The sequence below is a fragment of the Callospermophilus lateralis genome, chromosome 8 (assembly GCF_048772815.1).
Source record: "Callospermophilus lateralis isolate mCalLat2 chromosome 8, mCalLat2.hap1, whole genome shotgun sequence".
NCBI classification, from domain to species: Eukaryota; Metazoa; Chordata; class Mammalia; order Rodentia; family Sciuridae; genus Callospermophilus; species Callospermophilus lateralis.
This window is the reverse complement of record NC_135312.1, coordinates 30,474,150-30,485,133: the sequence shown is the minus strand read 5'-3', so window position 1 is coordinate 30,485,133 and position 10,984 is coordinate 30,474,150. Positions and strand designations below refer to the sequence as shown.

The 10,984-nt window shown below is 41.1% G+C and overlaps 1 protein-coding gene across 1 annotated transcript in view; it reads left to right on the top strand.

The window, feature by feature from the left end:
- Positions 1 to 808: 808 nt before the first annotated feature.
- Smim14 (small integral membrane protein 14) overlaps positions 809 to 10,984 on the top strand; it is a 67,539-nt gene continuing 57,363 nt past the window's right edge. The window contains exon 1 of the mRNA XM_076863999.2: positions 809 to 1,052. The gene's annotated coding sequence lies outside the window, so the exon portion shown is untranslated. The remainder of the gene's footprint in view (positions 1,053 to 10,984) is intronic.

Below are 10,984 nucleotides of genomic sequence, written 5' to 3'. Positions count from 1 at the left end.
CTTCAGCCTCCGGAGTTGCAGGGATTACAGGCGAGCGCCACCAAATCCCGCCCTTCCCTTTTAGAGACAGGGTCTTCCCAGGTCTTGCCCAGGCTGGTCTCGAATTTGCAATCCTCCCTCCTCAGTCTCACCAAGTACCTGGGATGACCGGCGTGCTCCACAGCTCCTAGCTTAAAAAAAAGAAAAAAAAAAAAAAAGAATTTCTTAATCCACAAACAGCATCCTCATTCCATTTCCCTAAAACCAAAGCAACAAAAGCTTGGACTGGTTGCCTAACAAGAGCGTTCCCCTCCACCTCCTAACGAGCAGCTCATCTTTGGTCACAAAGTCCTTTTAATATTCCCGTTGGTTTTCTGGTACAAAAGTGTTCTAGAGGGTAAAGGGAGTCACATACTTCTTTAATCCTCAAGCTCCAATTTTCACCTGAGCTTGTTACCAATACACCACCCTCTCTACAGCTGTACCGGGTTTCAGCTGAGATCAAATTGTGCTTACTTCTACCTCTACGTCGGTATTCTAAAGACTATGGTCACGAAGGGACTCTAGCTCAGCAAAGAGAGCCTTGCGAGAAGACAAAGTCTACCAAAGAAAACGGGCTCCGCGAGATAAATCAACAGACGTGTGCCCTCACCCTGCTTCCTTCATAGTCCTCTGCCCCACCCTTCCCGACCGGAACCACATCCCCGCGCTTCGCGCCCCCACGCGGGCGTGACGTGAGCGCCTGAAGCGGCTCGAGCCCTCGCAGCCTCCCACCGACGCCCTGGACAGGCACGGGGCGGGCGCATGCTCGGCGGGCGGGGCCTCTGGGGTCTCGAGGCGCAGCAATCTGTTGCGCCCTCGTCCGCGGGAGCCGGCAGATCCGGGTCTCGTGGCTAAGAGTGACGTGGTCAATCGAATCCAAACAGAGGAGGGGGAGGACGCCGGCAGCCAGGAGCACCAGCGGCAGCGGCGTCCGGAGCAGCCGCAACGTTCCGGAAGCCCCAGGCGGTCTTTCTGCCGAGACTAGGTCCCGGCCCCCACCCTCCCCGCCCCGTCGGTTGTTGTCTGGGCGGGTGAGTGTCTCCCCTCTCCCACCGCCCTTTGCCGGCCCACCTTCCCCTCACCCCGGTTTTTCCTGGGGACTCCTCAAGCTCTTGGGGACTGCGGTGGCTGCGGCACAGAGGGGCCGTTTCTGGGTCGGTGCTTTCCCGGCCGCCAGACTGGCGGTTCAGCACCGGAGAAGCCCCCTACTGCCGAGCGTGCGTTCCCCGGAGAGGAACCAGGCAGACCGCTTGCTGTTCGGCTTTCTCTGCAAGAAGCCCCAGTCGGGGCTGGGCGAGAAAGTGAAGGGGAGCCACGGGTGGTTTTATTTTTAGGGCCAGCCAGTCAACACGGGTGGAGGCATATAATGGAGTAAAAAGCAGAGAGTCGTAGCTGGAAGGGAAAAACTCAGCCACCCTGAAATCCACACTATTTCGTTTACCCGTCTTCAGCCCTTTCTGGATATGATGAAGTCACTAGGATGCGTCCTTTGTTGTGATTGAAGATTCGGGAAATCTGCCATCCTGGAAGCGAGAGCTTTTTGACCCCTGTTCGGTTGCGAATTTTAAGGATTCCCATTTTATATTCGTTTAGTAAGTGGGACCAGGGCAGACGGTAAAGAGGTAGCGCCCGGTATTGGAACGAATACTATGCGATAAGTCCCGTGTTGCTGTTTAAAGCCAAAGTTCGCCAGAGTGAGTGGCTGTTTAACATGTTAGGATTTTAGCCAAGATGGCATTTGTTAGCCGTAGAGTCGGTAGGCTATTTTCACTTGCCCCCGTTAGCAAAATCAAGGATGTGGCTTTACTAATAGAATTTTTTTCGTTCTGCATCATACGAGTGGGATGAACTCCACTCATCTAATATCTACATTTGTGGAAAGGACCTTCCAATTTTTGTGTTGTTTTGTCAAACTGTTAACATACAGCAACTTGGAAAGCAGAAAACCTTCCAGGTATTTTAGTCTTGAGACCTTTAAGGAGGCGTTCTCACTATCCAGGGAAGATAACAGAACGCTTGTGTTCCCACTTCAGATGACTGCTTACGCAGATTCCTTTAGTGTAGCCTGCTCCCAGCCTGCTTCCCTTCGTGATAAAGACATCAGAAAACCAAACCACCTTCGCGTCCTAACGCGATTCCAAAAAATGAACATTATCCTCTCAGATAACTCACTAGTGGAGTTGTTTCTGTGGTAAACAGCAAGAAAGACCAACAAAACCATAATCAGTTGCCCCCTATCAAATCCAGGATGAGTTCTCTTAGGAGTTTGTTTCTTCCTTGAAGAGTATGTCCTTGTGGTGGAACATGAACTTCTTTGGACCTTTCATCCTGTGATTTAGAATCATGCGGATGTTGAATGAAGAAAACTGTTTTCTCTTTTTTTTTTTAGCTTTTGACCTTGTGCTAACCTAGGACTGAATATTTTTGCTTAAACAAAATGCTTTGTTATACTTGGAGACACTATTGATAAAAGCAGATAAGCAAAAAGAAATAATCAGCGAGGTGTGGTGTTGCATGCCTGTAACCCCAGTGACTGGGGAGGCTGAAGATCACAAGTTTGAGGCCAACCTCAGCAATTTAGGGAGTAGTGGGGCCCTATTTCAAAAAGGGTTGGGGATGTGGGTCAGTGGTTAGTTAGGTGCCCCTGGGTTTGATTTCTGGTACCAAAAAAGAATAATCAATACGTCACCAGAAAAGTATGGTATCATACCATATATGCTTTTCTGCAACTTGCTTTTTCATGTACGTGTACTTTTTTTGAGTAATAAAATTTTTTTGCAGATTTAAACTTTGGACCTTAACTTTCAGGGAATATTTTCTGTGTTGGAAAAACTAATTATTAAAGTGGTTTTAAAAATTTGTCTCACCACCCCCTCCCCCGCAAAAAAAAGAAAAAAAGAAAAGTTTACCTCCCAAATCTCTATGATGCTATTTAAGATTTAAGAAATTAATCTTCATTATGTGTGACAAAGTAAGGCTTAGCTTAACTCTTGGGAAATCAGGCACAGGCCTGAGTTGACAGTATGGAAGTTTAAAAAGTGTTTATTTAATGGTTTCATTGAGGTTAAGTTCAGTTATACTGTATTCCAAATTCTAATCAACTGTTCAGGACCTTAGTAGGAATGTCCTGGAAGATTTTACTTTACACAACATGCTTAATGTGTTTATTGACATTGGATCTGAGGGCTGTGCCCATTTAGTCTAGTTTTCAACATTGGCACCAAATAACCTACTCTGGAAGGTAATGTTCTCTTCACCTCAGCTTCAAAGGATAAATACCATGAAGTGTCCTAAATCTGCTAATAACCTACTTGGGATGGATTTCTCATAAACTTAGCTAAAACCTGTAAATCTTTATTTTCATTCTTTCTCTTTTTTCTTTGTAGTATTGGGGAGTGAGCCCAGGGCTTCATGAATACTAGGCAAGGGCTCTATCATTGATTCACATCTCTAGCCCTCATTTTTATTCCTTGAATAATTAGTTCCAGGTGCTTACTACTTGTTATATGACTTAATTCTTTCACCTTGATTTGCCTTACATTATAGCATTCAATATGTATTCACTTCTTCCCATCTCTGCTGCCACCACTTTGCCACACTGTCACCATCTCTCACCTGATCCTCTTGAATAACCTTCTGGTCTCCCTCCTTTCATTTGGGCTTATATATTCCTGTTATCATAGCCTAAAAGATCCTTGAAACTCATTGTATCACCTTCTTGTGGAAAGTGTCCTATTCCAATTCAGAATAAAAAGCAAACTCCATATAGAACTTGCCAGGTACTACATATTTTTGACATTGCCTTTCTTTCTTACTTTGTAACCCTCTGCCTAGTTCAGTGCTTTGGAGTCTGGCCACCTGTGTGTCTTTTAGTTTCTGTTCTCTTCAGCATTGCTGTTTCTGGAACTTGCCAAGCTAGATCTTGCTTCAGGGCCTTTGCAAGTGCCATGCCCTGTGGTTTCATAATTCTTTGAGATCTTGCTTTTGTTGATTCCGTGGTGCCATTCAGGTGGCAATTCAGATGTTGGCTATTCAAGGAGATTACCCAGTCTTTCCTTTCTGTTATTTATAACAACACTTCACTATCCTGAATTCCCCCCTTTAAAATTGTCTGTCTCCATTGGAGATTAGTTCTTTGAGAATGAGGGCCTTGTCTGTTCTTTTATTCTTGCTTTAGGCCAGTCCTTTCTATGAAAGAATCTAATTTTAGCCTGAGAATCTAATTTTTTATGGGATAGTGCCTGAATTCTCTTCAATAGTTTTTAAATTTATTTTTTAGTTGTTGATAGACCTTTATTTTATATTTTTGTGTGCAGTGCTGAGAAACCAACCCAGTGCGTCACACATGCCAGGCAAGTGTGCTACCGCTGAGCCCCAGCCCCTCTTCAATAATTATTTAATGCAGTTCTGAGGATTGAACCTAGTGTCTCAGGCATGCCAGGCAAGCACTCTACCACTGACCTACATCCCAAGCCTTCAATAACTCTTGATATCTGGGCAAGAGAACACTCTCATCATATTTCAAACCAATGAAATTAAGCTCTGGAGAAATGCATCTACAGGCTCCTCAGGTGACTGTAATATACATTAAAGTTTGCAAATGTCTCTTAATATTTTAATATTTTCTGGGAGATTACTTTTAGCTTTATAGTAGTAATGATAAGTTCTTTTATTTTTATTTTTTATTTTTTTTTGGTGGTGCTGGGGTTTGAACCCAGGGACTTGTGCATGCAAGGCAAGCATACCACCAATTAAGCTACATCCCGGCCCCCCCTCCTTTTTTTTTTTTTTTTTTTTAACACTATCAGTTACTAAGCTAAAAATTACTCTCATGTATTTTTTGTTCAACTGCAAAGCAACACAGATGAGGAATTCCTATTCCCATTTACAAATGAAGTTCAGACATAGTAAGTGGTACAAGCTTGGATTTGAACCTCAATCTGTGATCTTTTGTACCCTACTGCTTTTGTACCCTACTGCTTCTGAACTACAGCATTTGGAACTGTACACAGTACTTTGGTTAAGATAGGCCATGTTTTGTTGAAGGACAGGATATATTCTCTGCTTCATTTCTGATCCTGTCTTCAATGCTCCATGTTTTTTTTTTTTTTTTTTTTTTTTTTTTTTTTGTGGTGGTTGTTGTTTGGTTTAGCCTGAAGTTGCTTAGTTGGGAAATGGCCTTCAGAAACACTCTATGCTACTGGGGAAACTGAAGTGGGAGGATTTCTTGAGTTTAGAAATTCAAGGCTAGACTGAGCAATATTGTGAGACACTGCGTCAAAAAAAAAAAAAAAATAGACTCCCAGTTTGACTTGCTTTTTTTGTATTGAGTTCTGAGAGTCTACTGAGCTAAAAATAAATTCAGAGTATTTTTTCCTTCCATGTATATTACATTGCATTCCCCACATCAGAAACCATTCTACTTGCTGGGTGCGGTGGTGCACGCCTATAATCCCAGTGGCTTAGAGGCTGAGACAGGAGAATTGCAAATTCAGAGCCAGCCCTCGCTACAGCTAGGTGCTAACTAACTTAATGAGACCCTGTCTCTAAGTAAAATACAAAATAGGGCTGGGATGTGGCTCAGGGGTTGAGTGTCCCTGAGTTCAATCCCTGGTCCCCCCCCCTCCTCTCTGCCCCCACCAAAAAAAAGAAACTCTTCTTGCTGGGCTTGCCATGGTGTCCCATGCCTGTAATCTCAGTGACTCAGGAGGCTGAGACAGAAGGGTCTCAAGTTTGAGGTCTGCCTGGCAACTTAATAAGGCACTAAGCAACTTAGTAAGACCCTGTCTCAAAAAATAAGAGCCTGATGTGGTGGCACATGCCTGTAATCCCAGCAATTTGGGAGGCTGAGGTGGGAGGAACAAAAGTTCCAGGCCAGCTACAGCAATTTAGTGAGACCCTAAGCAATTTAGTGAAACCCTGTCTCAAAATTTAAAAAAGGGCTGGAAATGTGGTTTAGTGGTTAAGCACCACTGGGTTCAATCTCAGGTACCAAAATCATAAATAAATAAAAAGACTGGAGATGTAGCTCAGTGGTTAAAGTACCCCTAGGTTCAATCCCCAGTACCCCTACCATCACCAAAAAAACAAACAAAAAACCAGGAGCCTGAGGCAGGAGGATTGTAAATTCAAGATGACCCTGGTATAACTCAGTGACAGATACTTGTCTAAACATCCAATTAAATGGATTATATATGTAACTCAGTGGTAGAGCACTTGTCTAGCATGTGTAAGTCCCTGGGTTTGATCCCCAGTACTTCCCCTTGCTCCACATCACTTATCACCTTCTACCTCATGGTAAGTCATTTGAATTCTTTCTTTATTGATTTTTACTTTTTGGACTGCTTTTGGATGATCATAAACTACGGAGAGTTCTTAATGTAAGGCTTCTTTCCAAATGAGTGAAAATAATGTTAAATTTGATTGTTACTTTGATTTGGGGGGAGTCTTCAACCCAGAGAAGTACTGGTGGTTTTATAGTTTTCCTTTATAGTCTTTCAAACTGGCTAAGTCTATTTCTGTGGAGACTCAGTCCTTTACCAGAGCTCTAGCCTAACCCACCTTAGACTTCTATAAACAGCCAGGCTCTCTCCTATCATTTTACCTACTTGTAAAATTGAAAAGTTGTAAAAGAAGTAATGTATAAAACCAACAATGAATGCATAATCATCTTAGAAGTACTTTCTGTATATGTATTTCCTTGTCTTGTCTTTTTTTTTTTTTTTTTTTAATTCCAGTGGAGGCTGAGGATGTAACTTGGTGATAGAGGATGTAACTTGGTGATGAGGCCCTGGGTTCCATTCTCAATGCTGCAAGAAAAATAAAATTGATGTAAAGGGTATATACCCACATATTTTTTTTAAAGATTTTTTTTCTGTAGTTGTTAATAGACTTTTATTTTATTTATTTACATGTGGTGCTGAGAATCGAACCAAGTGCCTCACACATGCGAGGCAATCCCAGCCCCTACCTACATATTCTTATATACTTTTGTTTGTTTAATACAGTGAGCTTCTCAGCTTGTCCTTTAGAGACTTTCTGAACATGATTTTTATGGTGCTAGAGATTAAACCCAGGACCCTAAATATGATTTTTTTCTTGAAGTACTAGATCTTGAACCCAGGGGCACTCTACCACTGAGCTATATATTCCCTGCCCTTTTAATTTTTTTATTCTAAGGCAGGGTCTTACAGGTGGGTACAGTGGGGTACACCTGTAATCCCAGTGACTCAGGAGGCTAAGGCAGGAGGATCCCAAGTTCAAGGTCAGCCATAGCAACTTTGTGAGGCCCTAAGTAACTTAATGAGACCCTGTCTCAATAAATGGGTTGGGGATGTATCTCAGTGGGTTCAGTCCCCAGTACCAAAAAAAAAAAAGAGAGAGAGAGAGAGAGAGGGTCTCACTAATTTGTGTAGGCTAGCCTCAAACTTGCAATCCTCCTGTCTTCGGCCTCCCACATAGCTGGGATTACAGGCATGTAACACCACGCCTGGCCTAAACATGATTTTTTTAAAAAATAAATTTTTGATTGTAGGTGGACACAATCTCTTTATTTATTTTTATGTAGTGCTGAGGATTGAACCCAGTGCCTCACATGTGCCAGGTGAGCCCTCTACCACTGAGCCACAACCTCAGTCCCCTAAACCTGATTTTTAACTGACTGTATATTATAAGATATTTTGAATAAACTGGCTTGGAGCTCAGTTAAGGTTGGACATGAATGGTTTTATTACTATTATAATACTGTGATGGTCCATTGCTTTAAATAGTTAATCAAAGCTCTGAAGAATTACATAGTCTAATTTTAATATATGCCATATTAAAGATACCTTAATGATTTGAAACAAAGGATTTTAATCATAATTCAACAGCTATAAACAGTGTACATGTACTCAGGTATGCCTAGAAAATATATGAAAGTATATTTCATATATTTGCAAGTTCAAAGTAATCCTAGAATGTGAATCAAATATAGGTAAGGATGTAAAGTGTCACTGAGGAAAGAAGAGGTAATATCTAAGACTTAACACTATGATCTGAAAGTAGAAGGTGTCTCTGAGGAAAGTAACTTACTTTTCTGGTTTTTTTTGTGGGGGTGGGGTGGGGGAAATGGTATTTGAACATTTTAACTTGAAATATGTATTGATTTAAAATAATCATCTTAGGAAAGTGTTTTCTAAGCTAAAACAATTTTTAAGTGGATAGTAGAGCCTATACATATATTTAGTAACATTTTAAATTTTACTATTTTTATTTTGGAGAAAGTTTCCTTCTCGTTGCTTATTTTCATATTGAATTTTCACTTCCCTTTTTTCTTTTTTTAAATTTAGGTCAAAGCACAAATGTATCAGCTTTGTAAAAGTACAAAATAAAGCTAGTTTATGCTTGCCTGCACTTATTAACAAGTATTATAAGTGCAAAGATTTCAAAATTTAACACCTAATAAAGATACTCCACATCAAGTTAGGGATGCAGTTATCATCTTCAGTGGTACACATGAGAATTAGAAGTTAGTGTTTTGGCTGTTGTGTTTTGTCTTACAACATAGTTCTGTTTTGTTGTTGTTGTTGTTGTTTGTTTCTTTGTACTGGAGATTGAATCTAGAGGTGTTTTACCCCTGAGCTACATACCCCATCCTTTTATATTTTGAGACGGGGTCTAGCTATGTCACTTAGGGCTTCACTAAATTGCTAAAGCTGGCTGGCCTCTGATGTTTGATCCTCCTGTCTCCTGAGTCACTGGGATTACTGTTGTGTGCCACTATGCTCAATACAACAGTTTGTTAAAACATGAATTTATGATTGTCCTTTGGTGCCAGGACCCCCAGAGACACCAAAGTCCAAGTCTCTTAGATACAAATGGTGTAGTATTTATGGTGCACATATATATGTGCACACAACCATATATCCTTCCACTCTCAGCTGGGGATTGGACCCAGGACTTGTGCATGCTCAGCAAGCACTGTATCGTGATCTACAATGGCAGCCAACCTCAGATATTTATTTTGTTTTGAGATGGAGTTTTATTGCCCAGGCAGGCTTTGAACTCTTAATCCTCCTACCTCAGCCTCCCAAGTGCCTGGGATTACCAGCATGTGCCACCATACTCAGTTCTCATATATTTTAAATACATCCCTATATTATTTTTTGTGTTGCCTGAAAAGACCCAGGGCCTCACATATGATCCTCATGTCTCAGCCTTTTCTGAGTAGCTGGAATTATAGACGTGTGCCACTATGCTCAGCTTATTTGTGATAAATTTTACCTCTAGACCTTGACCAGGTAGAAAGAATCTTTGTATCATACAAGAGTAAATTACAGCCAGGAAAAGACAAATTAGTAGGTGAAGAACTGAGCTTCAGAATACAAGGTACCTTTCTTCCCTTTTATGTAGAAGAATGATAGCTGTGGTCCCAGGGGAACACAAAACACTCCAGTATAGGCCTGAGTGTTAAAGGTACTTTAGATTCAAATTGGCCCATTACTTTTTCACTTATAAAGCAACCTTACAAATTCTTGGTCTTTAAAAAAAATTTTATTTTTAAACATGGACATGTGCCTTTATTTTATTTATTTTTTTATGTGGTGCTAAGGATTGAACCCAGTGTCTAGACAAACACTCTGCCACTGAGCTACAACTAGACCCCTTACTCAGTCTTTATGTTACCTTTTAAAATAAATAGTTTCTCTTTTATAGAAAAAGTTATAGAGAGGTTGATTATTTATTTCTTAGTAGTGCTATTACTTGAATTTTATCTAGAATATTTTCCTTCTGCTATCCCATGTTGTCTTTGCAAGTTCAAAGTAATCCTAGAATGTGAATCAAATATAGGTAAGGATGTAAAGTGTCACTGAGGAAAGAAGAGGTAATATCTAAGACTTAACACTATGATCTGTCTGAATGTTTGTGTCTCCCAGAATTTGTAATTAAACCTACAAGTGTTACACACCTGTTGTCCCAGTGACTAGGGAGGCTAAGACGGGAGAATCTCAAGTTAGAGGGCAGCCTCAGTAACTTAAGAGGCCCTAAGCAATTTAGTAAGACCCTGTCCCAAATAAAAGAGCTAGGGATGTAGCTCAGTGGCAAAGCATCAATCCCCAGTACCGAAAAGGAAGCAAAAAAAAAAAAAAAAAGAACCCTCTAATTGGCAAAGTGATAATATTATGATATGGTAGGAGCCTTTGGGGGTGATTTGCTCATGAGGGCTCCTCATGAATAGGACAAATTCCCTTATAAAAGCAGCCCTAGATGCCTTGCATGGTGGCACACACTTGTAATTCCAGTGGCCCAGAGGACTGTGAATTTTAAGGCCAGCCTTAGCAACTTACTGAGGTCTTGAACAACTTAGCAAGACCCAGTCTCAAAAAAAAAAAAAAAAAAGGACTGGGAATGTGACTTAGTGGTAGAGTACCCCTGATTCAGTCCCTGGTACCAAAACAAATAAACAAACAAAGCCCTTGAGGGCTATTTTGCTTCCTTTCACCTTATGAGAACACAGAAAAAAGCACCCCTCCCCAGGCACTGAGTACACTTTTTGATTTGGGACATTCCAGCTTCCCAGATTGTGAGAAATAAGTTTCTGCTTTTATAAGCTATGCAGTCTATGGCTGGTCATGACTGGCAGATGTGGAATAGATCTGATTGGGAATTTAACTGTGACTTTATGTCCAAACTTTGTCACGTTATATATGCAATCCTGGTCAAATTACTACCTTATCTGAAAAAGTTTTCCTCATGTTCATTTATTTTGAGGGGGGATTGAATCCAGGGGTGCTTTAATAATGAGCTACATTCCCACCTCTTTTTTAATGTTTTATTTTAGAATTCATTAAATTGCTCAGGGCCTTGTTCAGTTCTGAGGCTGGCATCTAACATTTGATTCCCCTGTCTCATTCTTCTTTGTTGATGTGCCACTGTGCCTAACTGTTTTTCTCTCTCTCTCTTTTTTTTTCTCCCCTGTACC